Raw genomic sequence first — 26,161 nt, 5'->3', positions numbered from 1 at the left:
CATACACTGATGCTTGCTCCAAGCAGGCCCTGTAATCCTACAGATCAAAATTTGAAAGCATTCCTGGTATTTTTATTAGAGGGACGAGTAATGAAAGCAAACTGGACATAAGCAATTATTACAGTGTAATCTGCTGGAAATGAAGTCAATCCAATCATCCAGTGTTCTGCTTTCTTCTTATTTTTCAGACTTCAAGTAAGTGCTTCCCAAATTCCAACTGAAGTTACTGTTACAATCAATAGCACAAGGGCTTTAAACATTAGAGTCAATTAATATGATGCTAGTGAGTGCTCTCTATTGATCCCAAGCTGATCTGAAACACCAGCCAGCAGTGGCACACATCTACCAGCAAGGAAGGACAAATGCAAAATAAGCAGGTGCCAGCAGGCTTAGGGGAGAAGCAGACCTCTTCCTCACGTACACCTAAGAAAGAAAAGAAACCCCTGTCCTGAAAATGCAGGAAGTTTTCCAAAAAACAAAAGCCAAAGTCTGCCTGAATGTGATCTATTCCTGCTGGCAGATTTTCCGTCAACTACTGTGAAGCCTGGATTTCACCCGCCCAACATGTGAAATAAAATTCGGTTCAGCCACCTTCAAGGTTCTGCCCCGCGGAGCTGTAGACGGGCGATACTTCTTCCTCCGCCTCTCCCTCCTGCCAGCAGTGAGCACACTGTCAGCCAGGAAACAGATTGCTACATACGGCACAACCAAGGCTTGCAATGATTAGATCTATTAATACAGTGCATCTGATTCACCTCCAAGGCCCTGACGCTCAGTGACAAATAGGGACGGGCTTCCCTGCTTTACTGAGTGGGGTCCTGCGATAACGACCTTCTTACTGGCAGCTGCTTGGAGTCTGGACGGACACAAACCAGCAGAGCCTCGGGAGAGCAGCAACCCCCATGGGAACAGCCCCAGCAATGCTAGAAGGGCTCCTGCTGGCATGGGGTGCTGTCAATCCCAGGTTGTGGCTCTGCCTTCCCTGGCAGGGGCGGAGCTTGTGTCCTGGCAGGCTCCACCCACGCCGAGGTTGTAAATATGTCCTCCTTGCCTGCCCTTCCCTTATTCTCCTCTTGCCAAGGTTGGTGCCGGTCGTGCCAGAGATTGCGCTGGTGGCCCGCTCCCCACTTCCTGACGTTTATAAAAGGCCCTTGTGGGTCCCCGCGTCCCCCATCAGCTGCTGCTCGGGACCTGCATAGCCCTGAGGTCAAAGGAGGGCCTGTTTCTGTGGGGGGACCAAAGCACGGAACCTCTCACCTGCTCCAGGATCACTTCTCCCCATCCACATCCACCAGCAAGCAGCAAGAACAGCCACCCACTGAGGCAGGCCAGAGAAGGCAGGATGGGGAGGTTCCCTAGGACACACACTCTTCCCTTGAGCTTCTCTGACCCCATGCCTAGGCCCAGATACTCTTGGTAGCACACTCTGCCCCACAGTTGTCTTCTCAGAGCAGGGGGAGCATCACCCTGTGCTTCTCTACTCAACATGCTCTTGTGCTTCCTAAGCCCCGCTAGTGCCCTTTTTCCGTTGCCCCATGCATTTTGGACAACACCGGAAAAATAACAATTTTAGACTCTCAACCTGAAGAAGTGAAGCTTTTCATAACAAAGTGAAACCCTAAACACTCCCTTTCACAACCTGCCCCATGGCTGGTACAAATCAGATAGACTCCATCGCCTGGAGGGCCGATTCACATGTAGATGAGGCTATTATGCCCTAACCCGATTTTCCCCTGCCCCAGCCTTGCCTTCCCCTAATGCTGCAGAGCTTGTGCTCTCCCTTGCCACGCTTGTGGCCGGGAGAGAAAAGCCAGACAGCTATCATTCCAGCAGGCCTGACATCATCTGCTTATCAGGCATGGTGACGTCTCCTCGTCAGCAGTTGCAGCCCAGAGTCTGCCTCTGTGGGGAGGCACGCAGGCAAGTTAAAGGTGGACACTTAGCGCATTTATTACCTGCTTATTAGATACCAAGCTCCTGTTATGATGAATTGGCTGGGTGATGGCTCCCGCCAGCTCCCAATGCTCAGCAGGGCTTTCTAATTCCATTTTGTAAAGGCTGGGCCAAGGCAAAATCATTTCCGAGAGGAAGGAAGAAGCAGTTGTTTTTCTCCCGCCTCCAGAATAACCTGACCCTTTGCACAGTCTCAGCAGGACCTTTGCTTGAAGTGGTTTGTCTTTCCTTTCCACCCAGTGGATGCAAAGGGGATAGGTGGGAACTGACAGCTCCGGCAGCTAGTCTTCTGTGGAAGCACAGGGCAAGCAGGGTAAGGAAGATGGGCCTTTCTGGTGCTCCTGCAAGGGCTCCATGGAAGGAAGCATTGCCTTAGAGGACTGCACCATTCATCACACCCCCTGCACACACAATTGTTGCTGTACCACCGTGGTGACAGAGCTCCTCACCAGCCCTCTCTCAGCACTGACGGCAAATGACTGGTTCATCTCCAGGCAGAGAACACCCCAGCTTAGGACAGGTTTTGAAGTGAAACATTGCAGTCTCCTGAAGGTTTCCACAGAGCCCACACAGCCGTTTTGCCTGTACAAAAGGAGTCAGGCCAACCTCTGCAGTACATCACATCCACAAGTCTCCCAGGAGAAAAATAACACATGCGGACAGGCTTCATAAGGTTAAAAAGCCAGTAGATGGTGCAAAGACTTTTCTGGACATGAGGACAGGCTTCCAGGACATTCCAGAAAACTGGAGGGGGTGTTTCTGCAAGACAAAATGGTCAGGAGACAAGGAAATACAGCATTATTTCACAGGATCACTGCTCAGTTCTTCTGAAGGCTGGAGCGAAAGCTACAGCCAAGAGGCAGGTGGCTTTGGGTGCCTCTCCCAAAGGCATAGAGTACTGTAATTCTTTTGTGATTTCTTCCTGATTCATTAGTTCCATAGAGACCTGTATCCTTCCTGATGGCCAGATTCAAAACCCAAGAAGGCATGAAGAGTCCAAAGGATGATGAAGCTGCATTCTCACCAAGTCCTTGGTCCCAGACACCAGCAAGAATCATGAGGAAAAGCACGAAGTGAACATTCAGTAGTTTTTCCTTTAGTTAATTGTTTCCCACTAACTCTGATGACTATCGCATCCTTGAGTTTTTTGGGGGGTTTTTTGCTCTTTTTGATCAGTGAAAGCAATCCTTGGAGGCTGGTGCCAGCAGAAGTGCCCATGCTTTGCTAGTTACAAGTGCTTCATCATCCATTTACCTCAGTTGGCACATAACAACCCATATTCCCATGTTGTCAGTCTTTAACAAGTGGCATCAACTAAGGGCAAGCAGCGATGCCACACTGCAATCACTCTGAACAATACAGAGCAATTCCTTGTCTGAAGGAGGGAGTGGGCTGGAGCCACAGGTTGTGATGGTGGTTTGATAGCCTCAGAGGCTTGCAAGTGTCAGTTCTTAGTGATCAAGCTGTCTGCAGACCAAACACCCAGGTCTCCAGCAGAATCACAGAACTAGCATTTCTCTAAGCACTGTCCTGCAAAGCCATAGACAATAGTTCATGGACCTTCTTATCACCTCAGCTTCGCTTGCCAAGATCCCGCTGAGTCCCTTCCATTTGCTCCCCACCAGATCCTTGCAAAGGGATATTCCACATAAGGGTGAGCCAGTGCACACAGACTGCAGAGATCAGTGGCAGAGAGGGGTGCTGTACAGTTAGTGCTCTCAATGCTGATCTCAGTGCTCTGCAGGAGGTGAACACCTGCCCCCCTTAGGGACAGACTCAGTGCTCAAAGTTTCCCTCCCTCTTCCATTGCTGGGGGGCCCTTGATCCCAGCATGGGGGAGGGCTGCACATTATACATATCCCCTCTGAATTGTTACACGTTTCTGCTGTGTTCCTTAGACAGAGGACTTTGCTACCAGCGAGCGGGAGAGAAACTGCCATCTGGGACCGCATGTGCTTTCCAGACAGATGGTTGACTATTCTAGTCGTGTTTTATTTCTAGCAATGGTTCATACAGCAACAGCGCTAGTGTGAAAATGGGATGTGACAAGATGTGTATTGCTGACACCTTCTGTAAAGTTCAGATAAAACCAAGATGTACAGAATGTAAAAATCAATATAATTAGGTAATTAAGAGAAATGAAAAAATGTGATTTAATGCTATATTGTGTTCATGTACATTACAGATTGTGTATATATGTGTGATATATAACATACATATGTATATCTGTTTCCATATTTATGCATGCACACAGTGCAAAACCAGTGAAAAATGTATACATTTCTCCATTAAAATAAACAATTACCTATTCCAACAGACGTCTCGGACAGGTTTTCTCACAATTGCTCACTATTTCACCCTTTAGACTTTAGCTCCGTGGAGGAGGAAAACCTCTCTGTTGTGCTTATATGGGATCCAGTACAACATCCTGGTCCTACCCATATTCCTTGGGCATTATATCCTGCATTCTGTAATGCCAGACAAGTATATCTAGAAAGGGTAATATAAGGAACAGCAGCATCACACGCACATGAGCTTTTACTTTATAAGCAGGGCAACTTGTTAAGTTAGGACCATTACACCGCTTTCTGTGGAGCCAGGAATGCAGCCTCGTTGCTCCAATCAGCATAGGGAAGCACATCCACACACAGAGTTTGAAACATGCCATTGTAAATAGAAATGGTGAAACTTGGCCATAAATCCCATTTCCCAGTTCCTTTACAGTTCAAGTTGGAAGGAAGGCAGGCCTGAACCAAATGTGTTAAGACTGTTGGGCACACATCTGGGGCTGACTAGAGACAGGCTTCCCTCGCACATGGAGAGATTCTGCAGCTCAGCCCAAGAACTCACATCTCTCCCACATTGCACTCAGGTCTTGGCATAGGCTCACAAGGAGGAACAAGATTGTAAGAAAAAGACTCAGAACAGAAGTACCTGTACTCTGGCTGCCCAAAGAGCCAGCATGAATGCAACACGCCTGTGGTGGATGAGGCTGGTCCCTGTTGAGCCAGTAGGTACTTGACTCGGCCATGCTTGAGGCTGCTCCTTCCACCTGTGGTGCTTCCTCAGTCTTGACAGCAGCAAAGGGTCCATCTCATGTTGCACTATGTGAAACCATATGGGACGAGAGAGGAGAGGAGCAAATGAGTGAACAGTGTGACCTGATCCACTCCTGGACACACAGATCCCCCCCAGCAGGGTCCTATGCTCATGGATTATGTCCCTTCCCAACTCACAAACCATCTTTTAAGAGGCCCAAGACAAGCAGAGGTGTCCTCTGTAGCAGGTGGTACACAACTGTGCACACCCACAGAACAAAGCAAGATCTGTTGCTTTAATTGAACTTTTCTTATTATTAGCTGATGCAGAGCAGTAGTGACTGGAGGTTGGAACCCCCGCCTAGAGTGTTGGGACTGTCTGTGCACAAAGTCCATGTGCCAGCAAGGTCATCATCAGTTGGACAAGGTGTGGGATAAAGGCACTGCAACTGTCCTAATGTTGAACTCCAGGACTGTGACTCAGGAAGAGTGGCATTGCAGCTAACATAGGACATTCATGCAAATGTGGTCCACAGGGGGACACAAAACCATACTTGTAGATAAGCTAGGGAAAGTGCAAGAGGAAAATTCATTTCATTCACTTCTCAGAGCCAAGAGATGAGCCTTGCTGCCAAACTGCTACAGGAAAGGATCCAAATGCAGGTCATACAGGCCGGTGAGAAAATGCCATCTCTGGATCCCCTGGAACCCCACTCTGACTCGGAGAATGATTTTTTGCATCCTAAAGCCCACAGCAGAGTGCAAAGGACATTACACAGAAAGCAGAGTATGTTTGGGGAGTTTTAGCAATGGCTAACTCCGTCTTTGTCACTTTGCAGTTCCCTGTGTGTCACTCAAACTGGAAATCTTCTGTCCAGTTCCCATTAGGTGTAGATGTGTTTTCACACTTCTGCCTAGCCACGTACTTTCTGTACTGCTGATGGTTAATTACTTGATGATGAATCACACCGTTCAGCAGGGAGGTGGGGCAAACAGTGTTATCTGAACAAGTCATGGAGTAGGGTGGCAGGGAAGAAAACATCTCTGTATCTGGCGGGTGGGCACACACTTGCACACACACATACAGGATTCGCTAGGAATGAATTCAGAGAGGAATATCAATAAATCTCCCAGCCTGGCCATTGGGGTGGGAGTTTCGCTCCCTCCCTCCCCACAACAGGGAAATTCTGCTCTTTCCATGGGGGGTGGGAAGTGGCGCAGGGCTGCATTGAAATGTAAATTCACTCAAATTATTAAGCACAAGAGAGCAGCTCCTGCCAGCCCTTTGTTCCGCAGTCAGAATGTGTAATCTAGAAGAATAAATATAGTCAGATATCAGCTAAACAAAGAGACCCGGGGCCATGCATATTCAGCGACCCTCTCCCCCAGGACGTCCCTTCCCCCTTTATCAGGCAGGCTCTTTCTGCAGTCAACAATTGTAGATCAAAATGCCCTCATTAACCAGGGCCGAGATGAAAACCTCTTGCTGTTTCATGCTAAGGGTGGGGTCCTTTATTTCTCTGTGTTATCTCCCCACCCCACTGGTTTTCTCCTCTGCCCCATTTTCATCCTGTGAGGACAAAGCAGGAATGTCTTTGAAGACCACTAGTGTTACACTCCCAGACAGGTGGGGGAGCTGCAGGACAAATTCCCAGGGTCAGGCAGCTAGGGTGGCTCCAAGAAAAGCCCCACACTTTGCTACCATGTCCACCTCTGTGCTAGCACATAAGGAATACCCTCAAGAGAGGGTGAACTGACTACAGGGCTATGTAGACTGCCCTAAAGAGGGCAAAAGAAGCCAAATATATCCCTCTGTCATTTCACAGAAAAGATTACCCCAACCAAGCCTGACAATCAGTGGTGACTCTCCCAGAGATGCTTAGGTAACGAGACAACTCAGAACTGTTTTGCATGCTTCTTCCTGCAGCAGCCACCCAAAATTCCCCCAAACGTAAGAATTCATAACAAGATCTGGGAAAAAAAAAGCCCAAAAACCTTAGACATTAATGTGCTTCAGGAAAATGACGGGGATTCCAAGGACTGTACCAACATTCCATCTTCTGCAATAGCAAGAAAACTTACTGTGTGAAAACATCCAGCAGATCATAGGCAGCCAAGGAATCCCACTCTGCACAGGAGGGCAAAGCACTGCCTGCCAATCCCTCCCCAAAAACTCACGGCCAGGAGCAAGACACCAGCCAGGTACTCAAAAGCCTTTCATGCCAGAAAGAGCACCAGGGTATGCCTCCTACAGCCAGTCTTCCACCAGACAAAAACCCAGAAGCCAAATGACCCTCCAAGGGCTCTTCCCTTGCCCTCGCAGGTGACCAACAGGAGACCTGAGAGTGCTGGAGTTTGGCATGAACACAAGACTGCTCATCTCCTGCAGTGAGGGGAGACAAAGTCACCCTGGGAGCTCCAGTTCCAACCAACCTTTGCAGAGCTGCAAGTTTGCACTCTGTGCTGAGACACCCAAGGATACCTGCCTGTCAACCTCCTCTTTCAGGTCACATGAGAGCAGATGATCATGCTGGCATGACACCGTGCTGGTAACCGGATGGAAAAGAGAGGTTTGGTTTCCCAAAGGCATTCCAGCAGCCAAAAAGCAGCAGCAAAGACGAGAATCCCAGGCGGGCAGCCAAGGATCGGATCTGCCCCAAGCCACAAGAGGAGGCAGTTGGAGGCAAAGCAAGCATGGGGCAGGGAGGAGAGGTGTGTTCTCACTGCTCGCAGCTGGGGTCATTACCTAAACACAGCTTCTCCATCTCCAATGCTGTCAGTCTCACACCTGTCACTACCACTAACCCACAGCAAGATTTAAAGATGAGGTGGAGAAGATAAAAAAAAAAAATCAATTTGGCTGTTTTTGAGTTATATGAATATAATAAACCCCAAGTGTCCTGCTTTTGGATGCAGTTTGCACTTCCAATAACTCAGCAACATATTCATTAAACAAAGAGCAGCAAGCCATTAAAAATAAAGCACAGGGAGAGGGAAGGCCACGCAGGCTGTAAATATCTTTGACTCTTTTTCAACCTCCATTTTCTTATCCCTGCTCATTCACTAATTGACCTCTAGATCCTGCTTCTCAGAACCGTCTCCATCACTGCACTTTGTAAGCTGTGGTTGAAGGACAACAAAGGATGTCAGGCACTCTCTAAAAGCAGGATAAACTCATAGTGGCCCTTCAAAGCAGAAGAAAGGGCCCATCTCACACATGAACCCAATACTGGGATGCAACTGCCCCTGCACAGGGCTGTAAAAACTACAGGATCAAAGATCAGGTGTTCCAGGGGAAAATACTTCCCATTTTGATCTGTGTATGCATTGTGCACAGAGCCTCTTTGCATATATAAGAAACACCCGCCTCCTGGTAAGGACATGTCTTGCAATGAAGCTGAAATATAGGTATAAAGACAGACTCTTATTTCTTGCCCAGATAGAGGCATTCTGACCCCAGGGCATTGCTCTCTGTCCTGATCCACGCAGGACGTACCTCCTGGTGGCAGACAGAACATCACATAGTGATCTGGATTGAGGACCAGTACACATTAGCACTGAGCCATCTGGAAAAGGGTGCCATGAAAGGTTATGGATTTCAGCACTACTCTAAAAACTATGAATAGGCCGAGTCCACTGTGTGTCCTGCTCCCCAGGGGCATCTGAAATCTGTCTCATCATGTCCAGTTTGAAAAGCCATCAGGGGTTTAATTCCCAAACCCAGCCCATCACATGCCACAACACTGATTCAGAAGACAGCATCTGTTTCGCTGGCCATCCTGCAAAGATCTCCCTGATGGCCAGGACAGACCCAGTGCTGATGCAGAAAGAATTGGTTACTCAGCAGGAGGCTCAACTCCATCTCTGCAGCATTGGGTCCTTCCTTGGAGTCCACCATCTTCCATGTGGCCTCATTTATTTCTTCACAAGTATTGGAAGCATCTCAGCGTATCACCCAATGTGATGACAAAGCAGCAAGTGAGATTTCCCTCATTTTTCCTCTGACTAGGAGAAATCCTTGCTGAAGGAGGCAGTCATAGGCTTAGTCAGAGCAATAGTCTTTCCCTCTGTCCCAGAACAGAAGTAGTGATAAGATTTTTCTATTCTTTGTCTGTAGGCAAACTGCTGTGTTACCTCCTTTCCATGGGATTTAAAAGTGCAGACTTCTCATGCTCTTAATCCCTCCAAAACAGCATATGGCAGTTTCAAAGGAAATTGGGCTAAAACAATAAAGAAGAGTTTTGCTGGCTCTGGGAAGAGTACTGGCTCTGCAAGAGAGAAGCTGTGGCAAAAAGACAGCCTGGTGATGTTACAGACCTGACAGGGCTGAAGCTCGGGATCTTGGAAAGTAGAAAGCAGAGCCAGGAGCTCCATGTGGTGCTGCTCACTGACAAGACATCTTCACCCAGTCCTTGCTAATGCTGAGCAGCTGAACAAAGAGATTGGACAGGTTCATCCCTCCATTCACTCTGCTAGAGGACACTTTCAGTGCAAGGCAGGAGCAAGGACTCTGCTTTCCTGGGGTTCCTTAGTTCCCAATGGCCCAGAGTTGATGGGAAATTGTTCAAACAACGTCTTGCCTCAGACACAACGTAGGACATTACTCAACTGACCTCAGCACAGCCTGAAGGAAAACAGCCTTAAAAGCAAAAGGTGTCCAAAGACATTCTTGCAGGTGTCAAGGAACTGCTTGCTCAACTGGCCAACACCCATCCATGTGTCTGGCAGGTGATCAACATCACAGTTCTTTGGGTTAAACATGCAGTTTAAGTAGCGTCTTTTGACTAACCAGTAGAGAAAAGTCCCTTCCATAAAGCCTCCTGCTGCAGGGAGGGGACTTGTCACAACCAGCAGCTTTCACAAGCTAAGTCTGTTTTCTAGCTAAGAGTCAGCCTGGGTAACTAAAGAAAGGAGCCTTTTCCTGCTTCCTGCAATAACCACAGCATCTCTCTCAATGTGGTTTTATACTGGTGCAAATCAGGAAAATAAAAGGGGGGAGGGTGGAGAGAGCAAAAGAGAGAGAGCAAAATCTAGCCTTGTATACTTACCCATAAGTAAAGCCATCTTTGAGCAGGAATCTCCTTTTCCATCTACTCATTTACTGGTACTATGGAACATTTTCAGAGCAGCACAGTACTTGGGCTATCCTGGAAAATACAGTGCAAGCAATCTCATGTGAAATTGCCTAAAAGGGGATCACATGCCACTGATCCCCAGACATCCCCTGATCCATGCAGAGGTATATGAACTCATCCACAGATTTGACACACAAAACTATTAGAGGGAAAAAAAAAAGTAGAATATTCAAGGCCTTTCAGTTTAACTCATCAGTGAATATTAATTTCTATTGTCATGCAGTTGAGTTGTAAATCAATCGGATCATTAACTCAGACCTTTTGTGCAGTAACATTACAGGATGTTGCAAGTTGTTTAGACACCACTGTGTTCTCTACACTTCCACTGCTTCGAAAGCAGAGTTCCGCTCCCAAGAAAAAGGGGCACAATGCCGGTCCACCCAAATATGGGTAACAGGCCACACAACAGCTACACTGGTGTGACTGTACTGATTAGCTGCATGTTGTTTGCCAAAATAATCACACCAGGCTAATCTTTGCGGCCAAATAGTGCCTTCTGCTGGATTGTTTATTCTCCATCTGTACTGGAATAGCTGGACCAGTGTAGAACCTGTTTCTGAAAGACACTGGTGTCCATACTAATTTGACAGGTCTAGTCAAAAGACTAAAATTTTAACTAAGGACTTACAGCTCTGCTGAGAATAGACTGGAGGTTTGGGGAGTGAAATATATTGATTTACAGCATCAGAAGATTCAGACCTTATGTATTTCATATAAATTAATAATAAGTATTGACTATAATAAACCAGTTGGGAGCATACCGCTGGATCTCAGTGTGCTGTGAATACTGAATCAGTGGAGCTGTGTAATGTACAATAGGTTCATTTTCAGCTCTTCCCAGAGTGTTACTACTATGGATGTCCCACCTGAACAAGCCTGTGCAGTAGAATGGCTTCACCATCTTCCTGTAGGAAGGCACAACTGTCCATCATCTCTGCTGGAAGTTTCCATTCACTTTTTTTCCCCTCTAGAGAGAGGCAATGAAGTTGGAAGTCAAGGTGTTTTCAAGCAGTAAGAAAAGATGACATAAAATGCTAATTCACCTGTGCAACAAATTATCACCAATGGGATACTATGGGGATTCAAACAAGGAGCTGAACATTTTCACCCAGCTCTCTTAATCCAGGAATGGACTTGGTGCAGACATGCTCAAAGCCAGGTCAGGACCAGCTGAGCTTACGGGTTCAGGCCTGGTGCTACAACAGTGCAGCTCTATACCTCCAGCCAGATGCCTGCCCAGGAAGGGGAGATACCTCTCTGCTGGAGTACACTTGTGTGCAGAAGCAGTAGTTTAACCTCCAGTAGAGTCAAAAGGGGCTCAGTGGGCTTCGAACTGGGTTTCCCTCCAGTGCTGCTACTCAGCCCAAGTTTGAGCCAGGGTCCCACACAATCACCACTTGTTCACGCACAAGGCATGCCTGATGTGCAGCCATTCCAGCAGAATATGGCCTGTTTGGAAGGTATTGCTCATCAGCAAAGCTGCCCTCAAAGTCAGCTATGGGCTTGAAACTGTCAGAGGAGCTCCTGCCTGCGCGGCACTACACTGATCCAGTACATGCTAGGATTTCTGGTAGCACATCTCAGGCTCTCTGCATGTGTCCCATCAGAAACAACAGTTGTCATCTTTCCCAGGAGAGACAAGGCAGAGGAAGCCTGTTTGAAATGGCCTTCAGAACACGGCATCACAAGGCATGGGCCTATCCTCCCACCTGAAGCAGCCAGCAAGTGCTGCAGTGTGACATACAGCCTGACCTCCTAAAGAAAGGATGAGCCCAGCGAACTGTAGATCAGCAAACCCTAACCCCCAGGTTACAGAACGTGGTCTGAGGCCTGCTCCTATCAGCTTTCTTCTCAGGGATGGGATTGCAGAGTCTCTATTATGTGATGGGATTATTTCAATCACATAAACAAGGGGAGAGGAAGAGATGAATTTCCCAATAAGATGGTGACTAGACAAGCTACTCTGAGAACAATACACCCAGACAGCTTGCTCCCAGCTTTCTCTTTTCCAGGATCGCCATGAGGGCAGACACTCACCTGCAGAGCACACATGCAAAGAGGTTTCTGAGCTGCACCAAATCTCCTGGTCAAGCACAGTCAGTTCAGTTCTATTGTGTGGTGAGGAAGGGTCGTGGCATACAGTCTCCTTCATTCCACTGTTAGAATATACTCTACAGCCCACCTCAACACAGGCATTGGAATTGCTCCTGTATATTCTCCCTTCCTATAGCATCTCACTCTCAGTAGGGCCACATTACCCAAAATCATGTCTCATTCCATTCCTCCAGACCTGCTGACAGAAGAGATCACACCACCCTACAAGACCATGCCCTGCTTGTCCTTAGACCATCACTACTATACAACCATGGCTGCTACTCTGCTGTTCAACACTATGCATGTTTCTCCATTCATGGACAGCCACCAAGGCTAAAAGAGCACGTGTCTGCTATGAATGAGGCTATGCCAGGAACCAGGACTGAATTAAATGGAAGAGCTGCAGGTTAAGACTGAGGAGTATTGGCAGGGAACATTGGTAGGTGCATTATCAAACTGCAGAGAGACAGAGTTCAACTGCATTGTCCTGCATTCCCCTATAGCTGTGTCTGCTCAGTTCCTCATTCACATAAGTCTAGTATTTTGTCTTTGAGAGAACAGCCCCTCCCCTCCCCCCCCTTTTTTTTTTTTAAGGGAAAAGGAGACTGAGGTATTGCAGAGCAGGTTAAGAGAGGGGCACAATAGAGAGAAGGTGGCTCTGGAAGAGTGAAGGGCCTCCATTTCCAGTTAAACAGCGACCTCTGGTCTCAGCCGACTGAAAAGCATGTCACTTACCACCATCTCAATTTAAGGACACCTTAAGATCATTTTGGTCTGTTTTATACATGGGGAATAAAGACACATCTTTTACATGTGGGCAACTACCATGACCTCCAAATCCCATCAGATGGGGCTAAGAGCCTCATAACCCAAGCAGTTATTAAAGAATCCTAGGATTTACCTTCTCCTCCTTTGCTGATATTTAACCAGATGCCAAGAGAGACATGGACACCTGGTTTCTAAATGGATTGTTTTCAATCAGTTCCCCCCAAGAGGGAATGTAGATATATGTGCACTCACACATGCAGAAGACTTGCACAAAAACAGAAGTATATATCTAAGACAAACAAAAACAAGGGTGCATCTCTTTCATCAAAATCTAACTAAGTAAACAGATAAAGTGTTCATTAACAGAGTACAGAGAAGTAATAACCAATCAAGCACTCCAGTAACAGCACTCCAGCACTCCTTGGGAGCAAAATTTCAGTCATGCTCATGAATGTGTACAGCCACTAAAAAACAAAAAAACAAACAAACAAAACCCCCCCCACTAAATATCTTGCATGGGATTATCTGCAGTTTGCATCTACTAAACATACCAACTGTCCCCTAAAGACTAGAGGGGTTAACAACTGCAGCACAAGAGCTGCAATACAATGACGCAGTGCTTGGATACCACATGCAGCAAAACAGTCTGAACTGTCCATCCTGCAGAACTGCTCCCAACACACCAGTGCTGAGAGATCAGTCTCAGCTCCTCAAAACAGGGCATCCTTAGCATTTCTTTTCCTTCTCTTGCTGGTCTCAACTCAGCCCCACAGCACAAACTATGGGCTGTCTGGGACTCTTTTGATGACACTGTAGAAACACCCAGAAACATCAGCCAGATCATGGATCTCTTTCAGCTGCTAGACTTTCCCCCTCTCATGGCAGCAGAGGGGGAATTACCCCACAGAATCTCCCATCTACGCCTTACTAGGAGTCCAGCACTAAGACCGCAGCTAGGCTGCAGAAACCAGTGATGTAGTTCTCACTCTGGCAACTCACTTCAGGACACATGGTCCTTAGGAGGCTGGCGTGCTGCAGAATACATCCCCTCCATGTCCTGCATGGGAATGATCCACAGGAAACTGGGAATCAAGCATGCTGGGATTTTCTGCCTCTTCCAAGAGGATCAGTAGGCTAAGAGGTTTTCCACTGCTGGGAAGTGAGGAAAAGCCCAGGGCAGCACTTCCCTCATGCCAGCTGTGCCTCTTTCCACCCCAGCATACCCACACACCTATACACACGCTGCAGTAAATCCACTCCAGCCATTCCTACAACTCAAATGCTGCAGTGCCCAGGACCCAAGAAGAAAAAAAAGACTGCTCCAAATCCCCCCCAGCGTCTGAAGGTCTCTTTTTTGCTAAAAGTAAGACAACAAAGTAAAAGTCTCGCACCTCGCAAGCTGCAGGTACATTTTCAAGCTCCCTGAGGTAGCAGCAATAAACTAAGTATCCTAACAATATTAGATCAAACTGCTTTTAGAATTGAACATAACCTCTAGCAGACTCCACTCTCCTCATCCTTTCTCCACACACCCTTGCACAAACAGGATTATTACTGTCACTTAAGTCATTGCGACAATTCTTAGAGAAAGCAGGAAAGAAAGTGATGCTCAGCTTAAGAAACCTTCAGATACAGAGGGAAATCAAGATAAAATTAGCCGTTTTGAGTAAGAGTATCTGTTAAAAGTTTCAAAAATTGAAAATTTGAAATTGCTGCAGCCAAGATCATCCAAAGCTGGACAGAAGCTGGAAGAAGATACAATGACATTTCCAGACACACAGGCCTCTGCAGTTTGAGGTTTCGTATGTGCTCTCCTCTCATGTAGCCCAGTAAAAAGATTGTGACAAACCTTGCCTTGCCTGTACAAAACACAAGTATATACAGTGTTCCTGGGGAGTAGCGATACCAATTTTTAGAACTATGTTAAGGAAATCTTGTCACATAGTTGTACACTTTTGTATGGTTTAATTACTACTCTGATTTTTTTTATTTTCACAATATTATTTTAGTTGCATTTACAGGACTATATCCAAATCAAGGTCCCATTCAAACAGAGCTCAGTGCAAACATAGGATCAAGAGACCAAAGAAGGACAAAGAAATACAACAGAGGAAGTTGCCATTCAACCAGGTACTTAAGCACAAAAATATCTCAATTACAGTCTCCACAATTGCTTCTGGAATGAAAGCTTAGCATCATCAGTCCCTCAGTCCTGTTTGTCTCTGTCCTCAAACTCTAGTGGCGTGACTCTGTTGGGCACCTGCCCTCTAAGGCAATGGACAGCCTTCAGGCAGTAAGAGCCCAGATTTGGACTCCCACCAAGGGCCTAGGAAAGAAGGCTCAATATCGAACTAGTCTTTCAGAGCTCTGCAGTTGAGTTAGCATATTCTGCTTCGCTAAAACTGAGAGATTCCTGGAGTACCCGTGCCCCCAGCCTCCACAGCCCTCACAATCTCTAATGGGAACAAGTTTAGGTGCATCAGCATCCATGAATTTTCAGCACTTTGACTTCATAACTCTTCCCATTTTGTCACTCTTAATATTTATAAGAAATCTAGTAAATGATTGATTTTTCCTTCGGACCCCTTGTCATTCACATTTGCTTATCTCCCATGTGTAGGGGGCAATCAACAGATTTATAGCAGCCCACAAAAGTTGTTACCAAAAGTACAGTTTCTTTTTGTGTGTGCTAATTTCTAATAACTCTTATGCATGATAGCAATTACTGACAAAAGTCAGCCTCTGTTAATAGAGTTTATCTCAGTTCATCATATATCCTTTGTCAGTGGAAGCATTTTGACAAGCCTGGGGTTAATTAAAACCAAGAAGACAATAAAATACACCTAATCAAACATTACAGGTACAGAAATCAATTAGCAGATTTATGGCACTTTGGAGCCTTCTATAATGTGCAAAATTCAAAGAAACTGTCAGTTCCATCCCCCCAAGACAGTGTAATTGAATTTCTAATTGAAACTATTTTTCAATAGGTAACACAATCCAGTAAAGTTTGATTTGTATTAAAGTGGTGTCTGCAGAGGACAGAAATCAAAAAAAAAGAAGAAATTCCATGCTGCTCCCATTATTACCAGTAATTATTATTATTATTATTTGTATATTTAAAATTAGTACAAAAGCCATTTAGAATCAATAAAGTGGTCAATTCTTTGCCAAGACAGATCTGGACACTGGATTTCTGTAGAAAGATAAGAAAATTCAGGATTAGGGCTACAGCCAGTCAGGATGGAGGGCAAACAGCAGCGCTGGACAGGTAGCTAGAATAAGGTGCCCCGGTTCACAACTAACAGATACAGGCAGACCTGAGTGGAGAATTCCTGTGCCATATTGCTTTACCCGAGATACTGACCTGACAGCACAGGAAGAACAAGGTGGTGACTGGGAACAGAGAGCATGGACTTACCAGGAGTAGGTCATGCCTGACCAGCTAGGTTGCTTTCTAGGATGAGAGGACTGGCTGTGTAGACAAGGCAGGGGACAAGAGTGGATGCTGTAATACCCCGACTTTAGCAAGGCCTTTCATGTTGTCTCCCACAGCATCCTTATAGCCAAACTGGTGAGTTATGAATGGACTGGAAAATTGGCAATAAGGAGGACAGAAAGTTAACTGGGCCTGGTGATCAGCAGTACAAAGTCCAATTGTCAGCCAGTTACCAGCGGCGTCCCTAAGGGATGAGGACAGGGCCGTTATTGCTCAACAACTTTATTAGCAACGAGCATGATGGGACAGCGTGCAGTCTCAGAAGGTGCACAGACAACACCAAACTGGGGGAAAGCAGTCTATATGCTGGAGGATAAGGGATGCTTTTCAGAGGGAGTCCAACAGGCTGGAGAAACAAGCTGAGAAGAACCTCGTGAAGTTCAACAAAGGCAAATACCTTCCTTGAGCTGTTCAGTTGTCCTTCAGCACAAAGCTTTTCACAAGCAATGCAACCATTGTTAATTTTAACACATAATAAGTATACAGATCTTCACGGAACTATAAAATAATTCAGGTAGGGAGGGACCTTAAGAGATCTCCTAGTAAAGTTCCAACAAGACAAGAATAACTTAAAATAGATTTTAAAAGGCCACAGTATAAAAGTCTAGAGTCTCTTGCTACACTGTTCATCTCTGAAACATAACAACACACACAGAAGCCACATACATGCACAAATGTATATAGTCTAATTATATACAGCTACTATATTACCTATATTGTATTTGACATTGTTTCATTTCTACCGTCACTCATAAGACAGAGAGAGCTCCTAGCTGTCACTAACTTACTGAGAGATAGAAAAGACAAGAAATGAAAAGTCACAAGAAAAGAAGATACAAGGCCAATGTAAAGCTTTGTGGTACTTGTATCTTTTTTGATGTAATGAGCCAGATGATTTTAATTTCTGATTTCATCTTTAGCACTCAGATGTCTAGAATCTGTCATAAACAAAAGTATCATCATTATTTTAAGTGAAATGAAAATTGTTTTTATTCAAATGCCCTGTTGATGCTAGGAAGTCCAAGCTCCAACCAACTGTGTCCTACTTCATGAGAAACAGGGAGGGAACCTGAGCGGAAATAAAGTGGAAGATATCCTAGTTTTTCTTTAGAAATGCTGGGTAAAACAGAACAGCAAAGAGTAAAGAACAAAACAAGAGAAGAACAGGGTTTTCTAATTATTTTCTTCCTACTTTTTTTTTCCTGGGAAACCCCAGACAAATGGACCAAGTCCTCACATTCCACCTGATTTTCCAAGAAATTGCAGAGACAGCATGGTCCTAACTGCACACCTGCCTGGCTCACGCACCTTACTTATGCCAGGTTAACCTCACTGTTTGTTTTATTCAGCTCAGCAACATTATATCTGGAGAAAAAGCATTCACAGGGAAAACATCTACAGTAGCTTTACAAAGTAAATCTTACCAAGAGAAGAGAAGTATTCCTAATCAACCATCTCAGTAGGATGAATCAACAAGCAAGGCAGAGAGATGGGGAACTTCTCACTGGGAGAATAGCCACATATAATAGAGATCTATTCTACAGGAGAGATTTAGTATGTTACCAGCAGTGGTAACTTTTCACCTGGGTATCACTCTGTGTGAAATTAAATTCTGATGCATTTGGGAAATGGTCCGTGGAGAGGTGATTAATTCTATTAGAGGACCTAGAGGGAACTCTTTCTTATTTCCCCTGTTAAGGAACAGAAAGAGGAGTCCAGAATCCAGACTGCAGAGTTATTTTTAGAGCTGATCTTTAAAAACTTTTAAATTGCCTTGGGAGCTCCTGTACAGGGCAACCCTAAATGCTACCCATGAGAATCCCCCTGGAAAGACCATGGCCCTCGGGTACATTCCCTTAAGGTACTGTCAGCAATTCCCTCGTTCACACACAGCACAGAACACAATGAGGATCCATAGGGATGGACAGCACGGTGTAGAAAGACGGAAAGGATCATACACTCAGTTCAATTCTCAGGAGCACAAGGTTACTATTAACATGGCTGCGCTTGTACAAAGGGCCATTTTAAACTCTGTATTTCCTATCATACTGCAGGTTTGATGGCTCTGGTCTGACTCTCTCTTCCCTCCCTTAGTGGCTCCATGGAGATGTACCTGGAACTGGGCATTTCCTGGTACTGCAGCATTTACCTCCCATATTTCAATAGGATAAAACAGAAGACGGTTCTGTTTTCACAACTTTCACTGCACCTCATCAAAAGCTTTCTGATGGTACCAATATGCCTTCATAACAGAGGCATACCAATATGCCCTCAACAGAGTTGAGATGTCAGTGATGCATCACCTTGCAATCAACTGCAGAAGACTTGCCTTTTTTTTTTTTTTAAATAATCTCCCTTCATCCTCTTCCATTTCCTTCAACCATGAGCACATCTCTCTGCTTACTCTGCAATTCAGTTGCATTCCTTGAAAGTTTGCACCCACTGCTTGCTCAAAAAGGAAGGGAGGATTTCTGGCTATTGAGGAGTGAAGCCTTCTCCTTAGTCATCACTAAAGGCAGCTTTCAGTGTCAGCCCCCACTGGAATTCATTGGCAAAAGAGAGTGAAACGACCTCCTGCCTTAACAAGCAGCACGGAACAGAAGCTAAAGGGAGCTAAGAAATGGGTATGAAGCCACCTACCCACACAGGTTGTAGAGAATACAGAGCAATCCAGGGGTAGGAGGAAAGTTCAGATCTGCTGAGTTAAGAATAGAAGCAGGTGGAGTTGGAGGACCAAAGGACATATCCAGTGGATCCAAGGTTTCACCTGGTAGGTGGGCATCAAGCATTGTTAACTTAAGGTTTTTCTATCAGTTTAATTCTGCCTTACTTCAAGTGAAGCTTGTTCTTCTCCCTCTGTAAGCCTTGTCATTACCTACCCCATAGGTTACGATTTCCCAGCTCTTTCCAATTTTTGGCTTTTGAAATGTGGCATGCGACACGGGATACATTCTGCCAGCCTAGACTTCACCACCATATAATATAGAATAGTCCCTCCCTCCATAACTTGCACATGACACTGCTATTAATAATTCCAAGAAAAAGATTTCTTTTCTTTTTAACAGAGCATCACGCTGACTCAGCTGTGATTCACTATGAACCCAGATCCTTTCCTACAATACTGCCTGCCTGGGCTGCTGTTGCTCATTTTTTAATCAGATGTTTCTTCCTAAAAGTAAGGGTTGTCCTGAATTTCATCTTACTGATTTCTAACCATTCCTTCAATTTGTCTAGATCATTTTGAACTCAAAGCCTGCTCTACAGACTGCTTGCAAAATGGCATCCTCCTCAAACATCATAAGATATCCTTTCTTGTATTAGCCAAATTATTAATAGAATAAAACTGCACAGATTGCAGAGAGCTTCCAGGACCTGCCAAGAATAACTGTTCTTTGAGAATGGTTTTTCTGGTCAGTGTGACCACACTTTCTAAGTAAATTCCAAGCAAACTCCATCCAAGTTGCACTTACAAGAATGTCCTCAAGGAAAACATCAGCAGTCTCAGCCAAGATGACTGCACCATCTACCCCAACACTCATCCACTGTGCAGTTATCTAGCACAGAGGGATGATTCCCCCTGGATGATGCACACTCAAAGGAAGCAGTCCAAATGTTTCCCTGCCCCCTCCAAATCATCATAGCCTGATCCTTCCTGTCTGGCTGTTCAAAAGCTTTCAAATTGGGAATCCATTCTGCATCCCAGTCTCAGAGACCTTTCCACACACAAAGCATCACACATCAAAGCAGACAAAACACTGCTTTTATATTTCAAAACCATCTGATGGCAGTGCAAGAGTGCCAATGCAGCAAACACTGACCAGCTGACACATCTTTACTGATACAGGGCAGGACAGCTCAGACAGAGCTAACACGTGCTCTGCAATATGTTCACTGCTGTTTTAAAACAGCAGATTACACCAATGGCCCATTCAGAAGATGTCAGACTGTGTTGGCACATGGTCACAATGTGTTGTTACATGGTAATTTTCCCCAAGCCCAAATATCACTAGCCAACTTTCTGGCCAGCCATTGCAAGCTAATTCCAGGCAGAAAAAAAAATCCAAAATTCTTTGCCTATTAAGTTTGTATACAACATAAGACTGAAATTTTTCCTTGCTTTTCAGCTTGCTTTTTTCCACCCAGCTGCAGGGTGACAGAGTTTTAAGAGGAATACATAAAAAATGAGTTAACACTAGCTGCAAATTCACCTGTCTGCACAATGCTGATACGTTTTCCTTCAAAAGTTTTCATCCTTTGACATCTTTGCAGTTTCTCCATGTTCCTGCTGCTGTTTCTCAGCAATAGATAAGAAAACTTCAAAACCTTGCTCTGCACTGGCAATAATGAGATTCAAAAGAAAGATTTTTTTCCATTTTTCTACATAAAAAAATGAATCAGAGCCCAGCAGTGCACAAATATTACTCATGTCGTTGACACTAAGAAAAGGGGAGCTGTGAATAAAAAATGTTAAAAATGAACACAAGGAGCATTGTTTGCATATCGGAAAAATTAATCTACATAGAAAAGTGTAAGAGCCTGCAATTCAGAAAGCAAAGAATTAGGACAGCCCAGCTGAGAATAATTTTCTAGCCAGTTAATTTAATTGCATAAATCATTCCTTTGTTAGCAATAAAGAGATATAATTAAAATGAGATTGCTTCTCATTTCTATTCTCTGGAAACTAAAGGAATTGATTTTGGGGAAAGCATTCTTCCAAATACCAGATCGGCAAATTACATTTACCTTTTTAGAAAGGCTAAATTATTTCACGCTAATATCATGGAGGGTTTAATTAATTATAGATCTGCCATATGATCTTAAAGAAATAATTTACTTAATGCCCACAGAACAGAAGTTTGCAAGTGCGTATATTCCTCTGATAGATGGTGTGCAGATTTTTACAAACAGGTCAGAAGTTGAACAGGTGGCAGTCGAGAGAAACAGGAAAAGATATAACAAATGTTTAAAAACGGGGGCTGGTTGGTTAAGATGTACTAGTTTAACGTACTACTTCCTATTTACTTGCATGTACCTGGAGTGTTGTTCTTTGAACCCTCTGAACTGGTTTTCTTCTAAATCTTCTAATGATGATTGTTTACTGCTCACAAATCTTTAGGACACAATAAGCCTCATCAGGCTAATAACAGAACAACAATCAGAGCAAAAAACCCCACTAACCTCCACCTGTTAAAACAGAATATTGCTTTTGCTGAAAATGGGAGAGGTTGGTCACTCTCAGTCAGGCCTCTAACAAGGCTGTAACACATAATACATTGAAACAGAAGAGTCCCATAGTCATGCCTCTGTCATGCTGCACATCATATGTTGTAGACTCTGCTTTTCCCTCAAAAAGCCACAAACAACCACAGAACTAGAGAGATCACAAAGGCTATTGAATTCCCTCTTCTGCATTTATGGTCAGCCAAGCAATAGGTCTCTAACAGAAGGAAGTGAAAATAGCCTACACTACACGCATACCACACGTCAAAAGCCACACCACATTTCCCAATGTCCTAAAACCTAAGGCCTGCAGAAAAAAAAAAAAAAAGCCAGAACATGCCACAGAATGAGACAGAAAGCATTGCCAACACTGTAGGTCTCATTGATAGAAAAAAGTGGAAAAGAGAAATAGAAGTTTACCTAGAAATAGGTAAAAATCTCCCCAAATCTTCAGCAGCAGCTAATAGGCCCTCCTACAGAGGAGGAAAACAGCAGCAAAAATCTGTCAGTTTTATCTGGCGGGAACTCTCAAATTTCACAATCGGTTTAAAACTAAGTTTGCAAGCAGGACACCAAAGGCTTGTACTAACACCCTGCCTGTATCATGACCAATTCTTATGGATTCTGGGGAGGATAAAAACCTTAGGAGTTTAGTTAATGGATGAAACTGGCAGCGTAGAAAGGGACTTTCCTCTATATCCTTCTATATTCTTCTATATCCAAGGCTGGGAGAAATCCTCAATCACAAACCTTACAATAGACTGAATTTCCTGCTAGAGGAAATCTTCTCTTCACCTATCAGATTCCTTCCATGGCCTTATGCAAGTCTCTTCATTATTGCAGCTTGCAGGCCTATCTTTGAATTTCACTCCTTTGAAGGTTAAGAACTCTCCCACTCCAAATGTAGTTATAAAGATGGATACATACTGCACCATTTGTTGACCTGTCTTCTCCCACTACCCTCTCCTTGTAACTAATCGCCCTACAGAAGACCTCAGATATGATGGTAAGTCAGGGAAGAAGAAAAAAAGCTTTTCATCTGCCACTAACAGCTGAACTGACTAAAAAGCAAGAGGAAAGAGCTTCATGACTTAAATGGTTAAGTCAGCTATACTTGACTTCTTGCCAAAGCAACCCCAGGCATTCTCCCTGGCCAGGCACACAGGACATACAAGCATCACCATGTCAGGCATCTGACAAGCAGGCGGCATCTAAAGAAGAGATTGAAGCTGTAGGACAGTGGTCAGCGGTTGCAGGACATCCCCATCCCATCAGCACTCTGCCCATTACTCCTAGACTACCTCCAGCACACCCTCATGCCCCTCTGACACCACCATCCTGCCTCCCATTGCAAGCACCTTTCTCCTCCACCAGCAGCTTGTGTTGCAAAGCTCACTCTGCTGTGCCTCCCAGAGGGCTACATGAGAGGCAAGAAGGGAGATGGAGCAGAGGTGATGCTGCTACAGGCAGAAGGCAGGGAACAGACTCCATTTCCTCTGCTGTACCAAAAAGGGTTTTTTCACATCCGCTCAGGGTTTTTCTCCACAAGAAAGAAAGAACAGCCACTCCTTTCTACCTTTAAGATTATTTGTAATTTCATGGACCTTTGTCATGCTCCCCATTCTCTCAGTTGTCCATTTTTTCAGGTAGAAAAATGCAACCCTTGCAATCTCCCTCCACAAGAGCTTCCGCTGACAACATGGATTCTCATTCCCCTCATCTGAGGCTCTCCAGACAAAGGATTGACTGCTTGGTGCAAATTTAAGTCAGGCTACATTTATGAGCTCCCCAAACATCCACAGAAAGTTTTCTACAGATCCCAATCTAAGATACACACTAAGCTGTATCACTTCCAAGAACAACATCATATTATGCAGTAAATCCTCCAGGCTATGGAACATCTCAGTAACATACCTGTCTGGCTACTCTGCCCTCAGTACCAGCTCAGCCCTTCCTCCTCAGGATCTGCAGGAAACAGAAGCTGCCCAGGATCAGCACAGCTTATGATAAATCACTCCGGCATGCAGCCCATCATACACACACACACACACACTGCCTCTGCCTCATAAGCTTTTTTTTTTTTTTTTTTTGATGCTTTGGAACAGACAGAACAGAACAGGAACAGCCTTGTCCCAGGAACATCATTCTCCACACAGACCATCATTACATAGTGATAGTACGCCCATCACTATGGAGGATGCCACTAAGGACTGCAGGCAAACTGAGAAAGGGAAGGGTTTTGTATGCAAGAGTTAAATAGCAGATAGATTAGATCTCATTGTTTGAAGTTTCCAGGAAAAGTATTGTGTTGCTATGGAAACCTCAACATAACCTGGGTTTTCCCTCCTTTTGTTTGCAGGGACTTCATTTACTACAAACACTGGCCTCTTCCAGTGGGACCTGCAGCTTGCAAGAAGAAATTTTTTAACGTCCACTTCTCCTTGTCAGTCTATTTTTCAGTACATACCCTTTTGCCACCTCACTGTCAGAACCTCCAAAAGAACTCTTCTTTTGCAACTGGTATAGTATGATCTGCTACCCATCAGGAAACTCAGCTCTTAGAACCCTTGTTCTCTTTCTGCCTGGAGAAAAAAGGGAAAAAAAGGTTACTGGTAACAAAATCCAACCTTCCTGGGCTTCATGACACCTACAACTTCCATTCTCCCAGAGCCAGCAACATACAGCTCTAGTGATTGCAATTTAATACCTGTAAGGAGCTGTCCAACTCTAGGCATACAGGTGTTTACTCTCAAATTCCAGTGGCTCTGCCCACAAGCTTTCTACATAGAAAATGAGACCACACACAAAAGGCAACCTAAAAACCCTAGAATTGGGCTTTGTATTTGCAGCAGGCTGTAATTAGAGCAACAACAATAAAGCAAGGAACATAAGAGCCCCTGAATTCTTCTGTGTTATACCTCAGACTTCATCGGTGTCTTTACACGTACAACTTGAGGATGCCAGATGAGAAATTAGCATCACTACTACAGTCTAGCAAAGAATTGCATACAAGCAATGACATTGGCAACACCCCCAGAAGGGTCATTTCAGCTTACCTGTCACTTCATCTCTTTTTTAGACTATTAACACTTTAGGGCAAAGACTGTCAGAGACTCCGTCGTACAATACATAGCACAACAAAAGCCAAACCTGGTTCTGGCCCATTGGCACTACAGAAATAGAAACGATACAAGATAATAAACTATGACAAAGGAACAAATCCCAACCCATCCCTATCAAATCAGGCAGCGACGCCAAACGAAAACTTGGTCACTACCTTATTTGCAAAACATTGGTACAGTTTTTAAGAGTAGTTATTGGGTTCTACCATTTTAAAGTCATCCTCCTGTTATTGAGCAACAGACTGCAGAAGAACAGCAAGAGGGAGCCCAAACCTTTTGTGTTGAGGAAAGCAGAAGTATGTTGCAGCAGTGTTGATACATACCTACCACTTATTTTCTTGGGTCTCCTAGCATCAAGAAAGTCTACCTTAATCAATACTCTGCAAACACTTTCATAGAAATGTTAGCACTATACATACACCATAAATGAAGAGAGTCCCTTGAAAGCTCCAGACGAGAGACCAACTAAGTCCAAAATGCCATGGAGTTTCATCACCTCCCCTATGGTTCAGTCCTCATTTAAAAGGTCTCAAGAAATGGAGCTCCTCCCATTAGCTTTTCAAAATGAAGTATTTTGCAGACAGAGATAGCCTGGATATTCAACTTAGTTTTTCTTGTTTTTATTCTGAGTTATCCCTAGCCGTTTCTTTTATTCTATTATAATCAATTACCCACCAGAATTAGTATCCATGAATACTTGCTTCATCAAAGCCACACAAGCCACTGTGAAACCAAATACTAAAAATCTAGTATTAGCCATCAACAATGACAGGACAATGATTTAGTTGTGTCTTGGCTCTGAGACCAAGGTACTCTACCAATACCCACTAAAGGTACACTAAAGCAGCATAAGAGTCCTAGGATCTGCTGCAGCTTAGAACCATCTTCTAGACTACAATGGCTGGCAGTGCTACAAAACTTTACCTCAGCATCTTCTCACCCCTTATTATGAACGTATATGGGTCTTGTCACCTCCTCTCTGGCCATCATTACAATGCCACGTCTGTAAGTAAATGAGAATGTATGAGAAACATGGAAGATTATCCTTTAGGAGTCTGATGGAAAGGTCAAGGGAATCTTTCCAAAAGGAAAATGTTCCTCTGGATGCACAATAAGAGCATCTGTCTGTCAGATTGTTTTGCACCCATGGCCTCATAGATCACACACATACACTTTACCTCATGCCGACATCAAAACACAGCTCCATGTGTATGAGCACCATATGAGCCTTTCACAGTTCCTTCTAAAGCAATCACCTACACGAACCACAAGAAAGCGACTATTGAGTGCTGGCTTTATTATCTCCTTTCTCTGGACAAGCTCTTACTTCAG

At 44.6% G+C, this 26,161-nt stretch overlaps 1 long non-coding RNA gene across 4 annotated transcripts; it reads right to left on the bottom strand.

The window, feature by feature from the left end:
- On the bottom strand, positions 1 to 24,282 carry LOC106493993 (uncharacterized). Of its 4 annotated transcripts, none has more exons than XR_001294228.2 (4): positions 24,175 to 24,282; positions 4,888 to 5,057; positions 4,259 to 4,443; positions 1,926 to 2,712 (listed from the first exon to the last, which is right to left on the bottom strand). It is a non-coding gene; the product is annotated as an uncharacterized lncRNA (long non-coding RNA). The 4 variants fall into 4 exon arrangements; XR_001294227.2 differs by having other exon boundaries at positions 4,259 to 4,421; XR_010884785.1 differs by lacking the exons at positions 4,888 to 5,057; positions 24,175 to 24,282 and adding an exon at positions 1 to 423 and having other exon boundaries at positions 1,956 to 2,712; positions 4,259 to 4,820.
- Between the last annotated feature and the right edge of the window lie 1,879 nt (positions 24,283 to 26,161).

Source organism: Apteryx mantelli, chromosome 8 (genome assembly GCF_036417845.1).
Source record: "Apteryx mantelli isolate bAptMan1 chromosome 8, bAptMan1.hap1, whole genome shotgun sequence".
NCBI lineage: Eukaryota > Metazoa > Chordata > Aves > Apterygiformes > Apterygidae > Apteryx > Apteryx mantelli.
Note: the sequence above shows the minus strand (reverse complement) of the source record. Positions and strands in the feature narration are given on the sequence as shown.